Source organism: Thunnus maccoyii, chromosome 15 (genome assembly GCF_910596095.1).
Source record: "Thunnus maccoyii chromosome 15, fThuMac1.1, whole genome shotgun sequence".
Lineage (NCBI taxonomy): Eukaryota > Metazoa > Chordata > Actinopteri > Scombriformes > Scombridae > Thunnus > Thunnus maccoyii.
Genome location: NC_056547.1, coordinates 9,320,974 through 9,333,253, shown reverse-complemented (window position 1 = coordinate 9,333,253; position 12,280 = coordinate 9,320,974). Strand labels below are relative to the sequence as shown.

Below are 12,280 nucleotides of genomic sequence, written 5' to 3'. Positions count from 1 at the left end.
ACCATCCCATAATAAAACAACCATTCATGAATTCTTTTGTGTACTTTAGGTTTAGGCTAGGCCCATTAGTCTTTTCAACAATAGTGTGCTTCCATCTTTGTGGCCACAGTTCAGGGAAGCCTCTTTCCTGTTTTAATTCAACAATGACATCATGCACAAAGCCAGATCCATAAAGAAATTGTTCTCCCAGTTTTGTGTGGATGAACTTGGCTTTGGGGTAATTTGAGCAACTGCGAGCCCGGCTTTATCACCCAACATCAGGAGCCGACCTCACTAATGCTTGTTGTAGCTGAATGGGAGCAAATTTCTGCAGCCAGGTTCCATAATTTTGTGGAAAGTCTTCTGAGAAGATTGGAGGCTGTTCTAGCAGCAGATTAATCAAGTCAAGAATCACATATGGGTGTAATTTTCTGGTGTCACCATACTTTATTTATTTGTTTAATGATCTGTTATGATAAAAAACAAGGATATTAGAGCTGAAATTATTAATCCTTTAGTTGACAGAAAATCATCTGCATCTATTTTAATATGAGGTCTTCTCCAACTCTCAGCTCTTTTAAATAAAGGTTTAAGACTTTTCTGTTTGCAGCTGTCTTTCATTAAATGTACTCTAATTTGTCATTTTTAGCCTCCTGTTTTATCTGTCTTCTTCTCAAAAGGATTTGTCATACATGATGGTAACCTAATATAATTGGGTTTTGGACAAATTGCACAAATGTTAAGAGAAAATAATCAACTTAAGTGGGTCGACATGGGCACTGAGAAATTCTAATTGGCATTTTTCAGTATTTTCTAACAGTTTATAGCCAAAATTATTAATTGTTTAATCGAGAAAATTATCAACCGATCAATAGAGAATGAAAATTCAGCCTTAAAAACTACACATGTATGTCACAACAAGTTCAATAAATGCAATGCCAAATATCCTCTGAAGAATAGAATGATAGCTGTCTGTTGTTGTTTATTGATTCCATAATTTGTAACATTTGTAACACAACTACTAGAGTAAATACATTTAAACACGTGAAAAGATGCAACCACAGCTCTTCTTTTCTGTTTTTTATCATGTAAACAATCTAAATATAGTGCAGAAGGTCAATTAAGGTGTATAAATTTGACCTGCCAGCCAAATGTGAGGGAAATACTTCTTACAGTCTCCTCTGTTTGCTCTCTTGTCTCTTTGAACAGCATCACAAGGACAGGCTCAGGGTTTCCTCACACATTCAACAACATGAAAACCCAATTGACATGAATTTACACTCAATACACAGTTGAAATTCCCAAGGTAAGTGACTAATCTTACAGTTTGTCATGTTCTTCTTTTGAAGCACCCATTTAGAGTTTAATGATTTATTGGGTGTGGTGGTGACACTGTAAGTGTATGTATGGGTGTCATTGGGGTCATTTTCTGTGTATGATGTATGACACTATGTAGAAAGTTTTCTGGTTTTGTTGACACTTATATTGCAGACAATCACCTGCTCTTTAGTTATAATGAACTATAGGGGTTATATGTGAAAATAATATCAGATTGGTGATTGAGTGATTGAATTTATTTCAATGGTTTAAAAAATACAGTATAACTGTACAGCAGTAGTTACAGTGATTGAAGGGTTAAAACATAATAAAACCAAAAAGGCTTATTTCAACGACACAAAAAAAACCCCAAACCACACAACACCTGTCAACACAAAACATACATATAATGGTGGAGTGGCATTGCCTATGTGTATGAAGCTATAATGTAAATCAGGCCACAAGTTACTGAAAAACCACTTTGAGGTTGCTCTCAGATGTAATCAATTTTAGGTGTGAATTGAAGATTATTTAATTGCACATCAGCAGAATCTCCTCCCTTTGTGACCTCTTCACTACAGCACACTGGGACATTTTCTGGGAGGCTGCGCACAATGATGTCATCAAATACATGGAGGCAGTCACAGGACACATCAGTAAGTGCATTGATGATGTGATGCCTGGGATTACTGTGCGGAAGGTTCTTGCTGCCCTCCACACACACACAGCTGCTAACAAAGGTGGAGATTTGAACTACAAAACATGCAAGTATTAACTCAAGAAAGCCATCAAAAAGACAAAAGCCCTGTTTCCACTAAAAGTCCCAGGCACTTTGGACCCGGAGGAACTAATCAGGGACTAAACTTGCAACTTTAAAGTCCCTGTGGTGCAGTCCTGGTTGTGTTTCCACCACATCTGAAGAACCAGGTAGATCATGCAAATTAGACCCATGAGGAATTTAAAAATGATGGCAGCGTTTGAGATGCTGTCTTAACACATGAGGAAACAACAAAGACTCTTTGAGTTTAGTTCTGCATGAGTTGGATGTAATAAATGGATGAAAAGGAGAAATGCAGAGGAGGAAAATGAAACTGAAACTAAGAGTGTCTGTCTCTACAGTAAATCTATTGAGTGTTTGATGGTTATTTATTTCTGCTTTAGAACGTAACCACTGTGAAAAAATCAGAAAATAATGTTTTATTTGTGCTTTGTTCTCGCTACCGCAGCTCCCTCTCCTTGCTCATCTATCTCTTTTTCTCTCACTCTTTTTTAAAATGAGTCGGGAAGCCAACAACGATGCCTTACTTTACTTTTAACGTTAACAAATGAAAATCAGTGTCATCCCCTTGGTCCTAAATTGATATGAGAGTACTTCCTTGTTTTAAGAATGAATCAGCAACGGTCATCCCTGCACACCCTGCCCCCCAAGTTCCTACTTTTGGAAAGTAGTGCCCCCCGAGCAGGGACTTTTTGGGGGGGTAAAACAATCTCCCTGGAGCTTAATTTAGATCCTGGACCCTCCGGTGGAAACGCAGGTAAAGGAACTGATTTCCTCAAAGGGTTCTTAGTACCTGGGGAAGACTATCATTGTTCCCATCCCCCAAAAACCCAAAACTGCTCACCTTAATGACTATTGCCCAGTAGCACTGTCATTAGTCAAAGCCCACATCACTTCCTACCTACCAGACTTACTGGACCCTCTGCAGTTTGCATACAAGCAAAACAGATCCACACCATTAACACCATTGTGCTCTTTCAGCTGGCTGTCAAGCTCAGGGACCTTGAACTCAGCAGTGCCTTATGCAACTGGATCCTGGACTTCCTGACAAACAGGCCCCAGAGGGTGAGGCTCAATGACATCATTCCCCCCACTGTAACGCTCAGCACTGGAATCCCCCACGGGTGTGTGCTAAGTCCAGCCCCATACAACTGTGGCAACACACAGCTCCAACGCCGTTATAAAATTTGCACCGTCATCGGCCTGATTACCGAGAGTGATGAATGGATCTACAGAGAGGAGGTAAGAGACCTGTCATCATGGTGTCAGAACAATGACCTCCATCTCAACTTCTTCAAGATGAAGGAGATGGTTTTGGACTTCAGGAGGGTACAGGAAGCACGTTCCTCGGCGTTCACATCAGTGGGGACCTGAAGTGGTCAACTCATACTGAGACGGTGGTGAGGACCGCGAACCAGCACCTCTTCTTCCTCAGGTGGCTGAGGAGGTTTGGCATGGACAGGAGTATACTCTGCAACTTTTACAGATGCACCATTGAGTGGCATGGTATAAACACAGCCTGGTATGGGAGCAGTTCCAAGCAGGACAGCAAAGCCCTGCAGAGAGTCATCAAAGCTCACCAGGTCTGAACTGCCACCCATGCAGGACCTCTTCATCCAGGAGAGCATGAGGAAAGCTGGAAAAATCATCAAAGACCCCAAACACCCCAGCTACAGACTATTTTCACTGCTACCATTAGGCAAGCGGTATAGAAGCATCAGAGCCAGCAAGCTCAGAGACAGCTGCTGTCCGCAAGCCATCAGACTGTTGAACTCTGGGAGTTTGTGAACATTCATAACACACACACACACACACACACACACAGTCTCTCTCTCTCTTCCTCTCCTACACACAGACACTCTCTTCCCTACTAGGCAATATTTATATTTTTATCAGAAGTATTTATCACCCATCACTTATGTGCAATACTGCACAGGTGCAACAATGTGCAATATAATGTATATATGTGTATATTTTAATTCATCTCTCTCCTTTTTTTTATAGTTGTCTTTTAACCCATTAAAGTCTTAAAAGGAAACAATAGAAAATGTGTTGAATTATCTCTTTTAAAATTGTCTTTTATCAGTGAAAAGTAATTCTATAAATACAGTGGCACAGTTTTATAGATGAACTGTTATGAAATTGACTCTCCTCTCAACTGTTAGCCAGTTATATCTGAAATTGTCAGAGTTAGCATGAGTAAACAGATGAAGGTTTTTATTAATTTGATGGTGCACATATGAAAGGTCACCTCTGTTGGTTCAACATTTCTGTGTTACTTACTTGTAAACTGTAAACTTGTACACACACGTCCTTCATTTGACTGATATTCATGCAGGTGGCATCTTATTTAACATCCTGTTCTCTGCAATTTGACACCATAAACAAACTGTGTGGCAGATGAACACGCGGTGACTTTTCCTGAATAGCTACATCCAGTAGTGGGAAAAATACAGTTGTATTTGTTGTACCAAGATTCAGGCGGCTGATGACCTTTCTGCCCTTTCTGTGATACAAGAGTTTTTTGGAAAATACAAAAAACAATGACTGCCAGTGATTCATGCAGAGATTAAGAATAATCACACTTATTTTGATTCATTGTATTAGTGCAAAATTACATCTTACACTAATTTCCTGTAATTTTGTCATGACAGAAATGACTTCACAGAATCAATCAAGAAAAAAAAAATCTATGATAAAGGACAAAACGTTGAGTCACTGGGAGTTTGTCTAATTTATTTATAGTTTAAAGCCCATCAAATTACTCAATAAGTCATTGTTGGGACAAGCAGTAATCCAAATACTGTGTGTTTTCTTTGTGTTCAAGGTGAATCTTACTCCCGCTGATCTTTCTTCCTCACTGTGACACGGCATTCTCTGCTGTAAATGTTCCTATCAATAGCACACATGTCTGTACTCAGAATAGAGTAAATAGAGTGACATATACAGTCTGGTGTTCAGGTTTAGGTGTCGTTTTGTGTTGTCCATCTACCGAGTACTTGTTATTATTTTCATTAGGGAATAATCTCTGGATTGTCTTTTTTTGATTCAATGTTTAGTCTATAAAATATCAAAAAATAGTCATTAATATCAATCATTCCCAGTTCCCAGAGCCCAAGAAGACATCTGTCTTGTTTTATCCAACCAACAGTTAAAATCCAAAATATATTTAATTGCCAGTGACTGTAAACAGAGAAACGCAGAAAATCCTCCTACTTGAGAAGTTGTAACCAGAGAATGTTTGACATTTTTACTAAAGAAACTCTTAATATTCTGTCAATCGCCTGAATGAACTGAATTGTTTCAGCCCTATAATCAATTAATCATTCACTTTACAAAATTTACTTTACAAAAATACTGAAAAATGTCCATTCCAGTTTCCCAGAGTCCAAGTGACATCTTTAGATTATTTATTATGTCTGACCAACAGGCCAAAACCCAAAGCTATTCCATTTACAACAATATAAAACACAGAAAAACAGTAAATTCTCACATTTCAGATGCTAAAACTAGCAAATGTTTAGAATCTTTGCTTGATAAATGACATAAAACATTAATCAGATATCAAAATTGTAAATTATTTCTCTGTCATGAGCAACCACTTATTGAATAATTGACTGACCATTTCATCACTACACTTTACAATGTTTATGCTGATGTATTGTATTTGTGCCTCATGTAGGTCATAGTTTTATTTATAACAAAACGCCTGTGGCAGCCTGATGCGAGCCTCATCTGGTTCCTTCCAACAAGTTCCCTGTTGATGCTTAACCTTAAAGGTCAAGACATAACCACAAGCATTTCTTTGTTGAGTGCTGCCCTCGTGGAGACTCTCTGATTACCACTGATACAAGTCTCTGGTCTATCTTAAGCCAGGGTAACAATCAATGCAGCCAGTTTACTCATAAACTGTCAACAGAGCTGCCGTGCAAACAGCTTCCCTTAAGTCAATGCTGGTGTCCTGAAAGAAAACACCAGCATGACACTGACAGTTGTAATGGGAAATTGCTGATCACTCAATAAACACACAAAGAGAGCATTGTCAGGTTATGAAATAATGTAATCAAATAATACAATCAGAAGTATAATGCATCATAGTTCTGGAGACAAAGATACATACCACCTAGCTATATTTTCTTTGTCAATAGCTTAGTTCCTTAATTACTACTCATACAGAATTTAAGACGTCTGTTTACTAACCTTACAGGTCAGCAACCAACCCTAAGATAGAAACATAAGTCAAACAAAAGTTCAGCTAACCTAGGAACAGTCTTTCTTCACGACCATATATGACAGTACATAAGCATGCACCAAGTAGCATCACAAAATAACATTACTACTATATTAAATTAAGGACAAACCACACTATCCTCTAAAGCTTATCAGTTTTACACATAAACATCTACATAACTACAGTTTATCTTATCACTGGCTCAGGTAAGGGTATAACAGAATAAACTGCCTCATCTTACACAGCAAAGAACTAAGTTTAGAATAGACATAGCACAGAAGAATTTAGAACATGTGTGAAACACAAACTAACACTAAATTGAACTTAAACACTGTCTGAAACATGTATGATATATTGAAGAAATACATCAAATGATAACCTGTTATTCAGTTTTTTTTTACATAGTGCAGGTTTCACTGTGGTTTGAAGTGTTAATAAGAGTCTTATTTTCAGATTAATGCAGTGATGAGAACCAGAGTTGGAGAAAGAGGGCAGATGTTTGTCGCTTTGTTTGTTTCGTGTTTAGTGAATAAATTATTGTTCTCTTTGTTAGCTTTTTGGTTCGTAGAATATATCAAACACTTGTTTAGAGATTCAGGAGAAAATTCTTGAAGCTGTTTTCCCTAAATTTTCTATATTTTTAACACAGCAGCTCAAGGCAATTTAGATTTACTTTCCTTTAATCCACGATGCTTATTTGAATATAAAAATTCTGCAGATCCATCAGTTCGACATATCAAACTTAAGAATTCTGTTTCAGGCTAATAAATCAAAGTTGTGACACTTTACTTTAAATCCCCCTATTTAACATTTATAAGCAGTATATAAACATTTAATAAATGGTTTATAACACACTGTAATGTTGTTGGAAGCAGACAAGAGGAAGAAGTCAAGACATATTTTAACATATTTTAATGTGTTTTACTATGTTGTCATTCATTATCAGTTACACTTATATCTACTTATAATCACATTAAAGTGGGTTATAAACCGATTGTTAAATGTTTATATACTGCTTACTGCTTATGAATAGGATTTAAATACAGTTTCACTGTCAAGAGTAATATCCTTATTAATCAAATTCCTATCCAAGTGTGTGTGTGTGTGTGTGTGTGTGTGTGTGCGCGCCACTTTTGTGTACACTAAAAGCAGGAAACATTCAAATGAAAATCCCCTCTTTTGTGTATTTATTGTAAAGTGCTTATTCACTGTAAGGCTAATAAATCAAAGTGGTGACACTTCACTTTAAGTCCCCCTATTTAACATTTATAAGCAGTATATAAACATTTAATAAATAGTTTATAACACACTGTAATGTTGTTAGAAGCAGACAAAAGGATATTTTTAAGTTTATTAATGCACAGAATTTGTCAACAATTCATAAATTCCCTATGAAGACATATTTTAACGTGTTTTACTATGTTGTCATTCATTATCAGTTACACTTATATCTACTTATAACTACATTAAAGCAGGTTATAAACCAATTGTTAACTGCTTATAAATAGGATTTAAATAAAGTTTCACTGTCAAGGGTAATATCCTTATTAAACAAATTCCTATCCGTGTGTGTGTGTGTGTGGGTGGGTGCCACTTGTGTGTACACGAAAAGCAGGAAACATTAAGAGGAAAATCCCCTCTTTTGTGTATCTATTATATATACTGGTTTTCTGGAAACGCCTTCATGGCACATTTCCTCAACAGACCTGACTTTTCCTCAGTGACAGAATGTTTGAAGTATCCTGCAGTTCCTCTCAATTGAGATTTATGCTTATATGGCTGTTTAAATTGTAACTAAGGGATTGTGCCCAGCTGGGAGTTAGACCTTGATTTACGGCTCATGGAAAAGAAACGGCATGTACAAACTAAGGTTCATTTACAAGTCTCTGTCACCTAAACACATGTGTATAGTGGCAATGAAGGCTCAACACAGTCACTGTGCAGCGTGGCAAGGAAGGGGATGTAGAGGGTGCAGGTGTTACTCTCCAAGGAGACAAACAGGTCAAACTGCCTTCCTGTCCTTGTTACATCAGATCATTACTTTATACATTCATGTTAATAGTCACAGGATGCAGTGATGAGGAAACGGCTCTCTTTTATCGAAGTGAGCCTGGCCCGTCCTCACAAGAAAAAGCAACAGTAAGGTCTAAAATTCAGGCCAGCAATAACAACCTATGGTTATCTTTACACCATCTAACAGCTGTAGTTATTGTTACGTGGGGAAGTGACGCAGTTCAGATGACCAATTCAGATGATCAATATAAGAGGACTTGATAAGATGATTTTTTCCTTATTACTGGGCACTCACACTCAAAAGATTCACGAGCAGCAGCGGGCATTCTGGTCACTGGCTGCTCGCTGCAAGTCCTCAAGAAGTCGTTGGCAGGGGGCGGACTGTTCAAGCAGCGCTGCAGACATCACGTTCCGTTGTGGCCAATATCAAGTTTATAGTAGAGTTATTTGGCAGGCTGGCCTTGGACTTGACAATGATGATAAAATACACAATTTCTCATGTTTCCACTGTGTATTATTTAGTAAGAAAAAGGTGCCTAGTCTATATTTCTGTCATTTAAAAAATAAAAATGCCATTTTACCTTCAAAATCATGTTGTTGGCTGAGTAGCCTATGAAATAAAGCATTATAGGCTAATTTTGTTTATGTCACAGTAAACAAACAATGATTAATTGTACAGCTCCGGGAATCTGGAGCAGTGAGCTCCTCCAGAGCTAAAGTATAGGCAGGCTTCACCTCCAGGTTTGTCTTTTTTATCAGTAAAAGTTGTATCACATAGTCGACATACGTCTTTTACTGTTTTATGTGGCGTTTTCTTTTGGTAAACTACCTAAATAAGTTCTCCCCGGACACTATTTTGCAAGGGCGCCATTAATGCATCCTCCTCCTATAGCAGAATGATCATGGGTTCAGCCAGACCTTTCTCTAGCGCTGGCACAGCGCTAAAACAAAGTGTGATGATAGGTCTGGCTATGCGAGACTAGGGATGTGATGACATTAAGGTCTCAGTGTGCTTCAAACAAGCAAAAGTGTTGTTTGACTGCATTCAAAGGCAAAAGTATGTTTAGCTGTTCCAAATGTCTACATGCAAAGATGGGACAAAAAGCCTGTCGTCCCAGAGAGGGATGTGACGCAACAAATTGTACAAATGGGGATAACGCCGCACTCTTAAAGACAGTCAGTCTCTCCTCGAAGACACTCATAGTGTTGCACTCCATTTTAAACATCAACAGTGACAGAGGTACAGTAGTTGTATAAAGAATTAAAAAAGAAAAGTTCGAGAGAGAAGTTCAAACACTCTGCCAATCGCCACATGAAGTAGGCATGATAGTCATACTGTCGGTTTTTGAAAGTTACAAAACTGATCGGTCACAGCCCCATCAATACGTTTGATGAACTGACAAGCAGATGTTTTGAAGCAATACTGATGAACTCAGGGCAAGCAATATGAGTGGTCAAACCAGAAGTGGACAGGCCATTGGGAAGTTTGGGAATTTTCTCTGAGGGCCGGTCTTTTTTTCCCAACCTTGGCATTATATAGCCTATATACAGATATTCAATAGATCATCGTAGCTGCAGCGACATGGCCGTAATAGCAGGTAGCAGTTAAATATTCTCAGCATTAAAATGTCCAAAGTTTCTTGGACGCTTTCCTCACTGATGAGTTGACCATTGACCGGCTTTCACAACTGAAATTGAAAAAATCTAGCACTCATTCGCTGAAACATGGATAGAAAGAGAAAACCTGCGTCTGGCCGTGCAAAGAAGTCGCGCCATAAAAAGAAAAAGGATTTGCTGTCTGACGCTGCAAAGTGTGAAAAGATAATGGATTTATTTAAGCAGCAGAAACATCAAAGAGGAGTGAACAGGGAGCAGGTGCTTTGTCATGCTGACATGCTCTATGCTGTGAACAAAAGCTAGATTAACTAACTAAAGAACAAAATGTTTTTGTTCACCTTTAGGTTTCAATCCTAGAGTTCTGTTTTAGGTTTGATCATTTCCAAGCTTTAACTAGTCAGTGCACAAACATTCAGAGAAGTAGAAGAAGAAGTAAATTTCACTGAGGCATCAATTCTTATTGGCATTATATCCTATAAGACATATAATATTTGATTGCCAGCGCAGCAATTAAAATGATCTGTTAAACATTTACTCTGCAATCTGAACAAACATGTGAACATGGCTCTGAACATAAAGAGAAAGGATTGAGGAGGAGGAAGCAGGAACCAGCACAGACCCAGTTAGAGGTGTGTGCTTTATTGACTGTTATATATCAGTAATACGCTCAGGTAAGACTACTTCTTTCAAGTTATTTATTGTCACATTACAAGATTAATAGCAAGTATATTGTATAACACACCACATACAGTGCTGCTTGAAAGTTTGTGAACCCTTTAGAATTTGCTCTATTTCTGTATAAATATGACCTAAAACGTGATCAGATTTCCATTCAAGTCCTAAAACTAGATAAAGAGACATCAGTCAAACAAATGAGACAAAAACTTTACACTTGTTCATTTATTTATTAAGGAAAATGATCCAATGTTACATATTTGTGCGTGGCAAAAATATGTGAACCCCTAGGATTATCAATTCAAACAAAGGATATTTCTGAGGATCTTAGAAGAAGAGTTGCTGATACTCACCAGGCTGGAAAGGGTTACAAAACCATTTCTAAAGAGTTCGGACTCCACCAGTCGATTGTCAGGCAGATCGTGTACAAATGGAGGACATTCAACACCATTGTTACCCTCCCCAGGAGTGGTTGAACAACAAAGATCGCACCAAGAGTAGGCGTGCATTAGTTTGGGGGGCCACAACGGACCCCAGGGTAATGTCTAGGAAACTAAAGATCCCTCTTGCAGTTGCTACAGTCAGTGTTAATGAGTCCACCATCAGGAGAACATTGAACATCAATGGTGTGCATGGCAGAGTTGCAAGGAAAAAAAAACATTTCTCTCCAAAAAGAACATTGTTTCTGTCCACGGTTTGCGCAAAACCACACGGATAAGCCAGAAGGTGATTGGAAAAATGTTCTGTGGATGGATGAGACCAAATTTGAAATTTTTGGCTTGTATGAAAAGCATTATGTTTGGCGATGAGCAAACGCTGCATTCCAGCATAAGAACCCTAACCCATCTGTGAAACATGGTGGTGGTAGTATCATGGTTTGGGCTGCTTTGCTGCCTCTGAACCAGGACAGCTTGCAATCATTGATGGAGCTGGAAAATGTCAAGGTATCCGTCTGTGACCTGAAGTTCAACAGAAAGTGTGTCATGCAGTAAGACAACAACACTAAACACACAGGTCGTTGTACCAAAGAATGATTAAAGCAGAAGAAAGATAATGTTTTGGAATGGCCAAGTCAAAGTCCTGACCTTAATCCTAAAGAAATGCTGTGGAAGGACCTGAAGTATGTAGTTCATGCCAAGAAGCCCACCAACATCCCTGAGTAGAGACTGTTCTGTAAGGAGAAATGGGCTAAAATTCCCCCAAGCTGATGTGCAGAGCTGATAAACAGTTACTGGAAATGTTTGGTTGAAGTTATTGCTGCAAAAGGGGGTCACACCAGTTACTGAAAGCAAGGGCTCAAGGTTGGATAATTTTCCTCAATAAATAAATGAAAAAAATGAGAAAAATGATTTTCTTTTGTCTCCCTTTATCTAGTTTTAGGACTTGTCTAAATATCTGATCACGTTTTAGGTCATATTTATGCAGAAATACAGAAAATTCTAAAGGGTTCACAAACTTTCAAGCAGCACTGTATGTATTTGCCTATGTCAAGGTTGGACTATTCATCATGAATTTAATGAATACAACAATATTTGATTCTCATATCAGACAGTCCAAATGATGTCTGCAATTTTAACAAACAGATGAATGTGAGTCAGACGGGGAAAGTTTTGAGGAAGTCTTTGTGACGACCAGCCAGTGCCACTGAACAATAGAGTTTAAAAGTAACT

At 38.2% G+C, this 12,280-nt stretch overlaps 1 protein-coding gene across 1 annotated transcript in view; it reads left to right on the top strand.

Moving 5' to 3' along the window:
* Positions 1–12,280, top strand: part of LOC121912609 (sodium/hydrogen exchanger 3-like) — a 31,306-nt gene that overhangs the window by 1,286 nt on the left and 17,740 nt on the right. Inside the window, exon 2 of the mRNA XM_042434840.1 lies at positions 1,189–1,285. The gene's annotated coding sequence lies outside the window, so the exon portion shown is untranslated. The remainder of the gene's footprint in view (positions 1–1,188; positions 1,286–12,280) is intronic.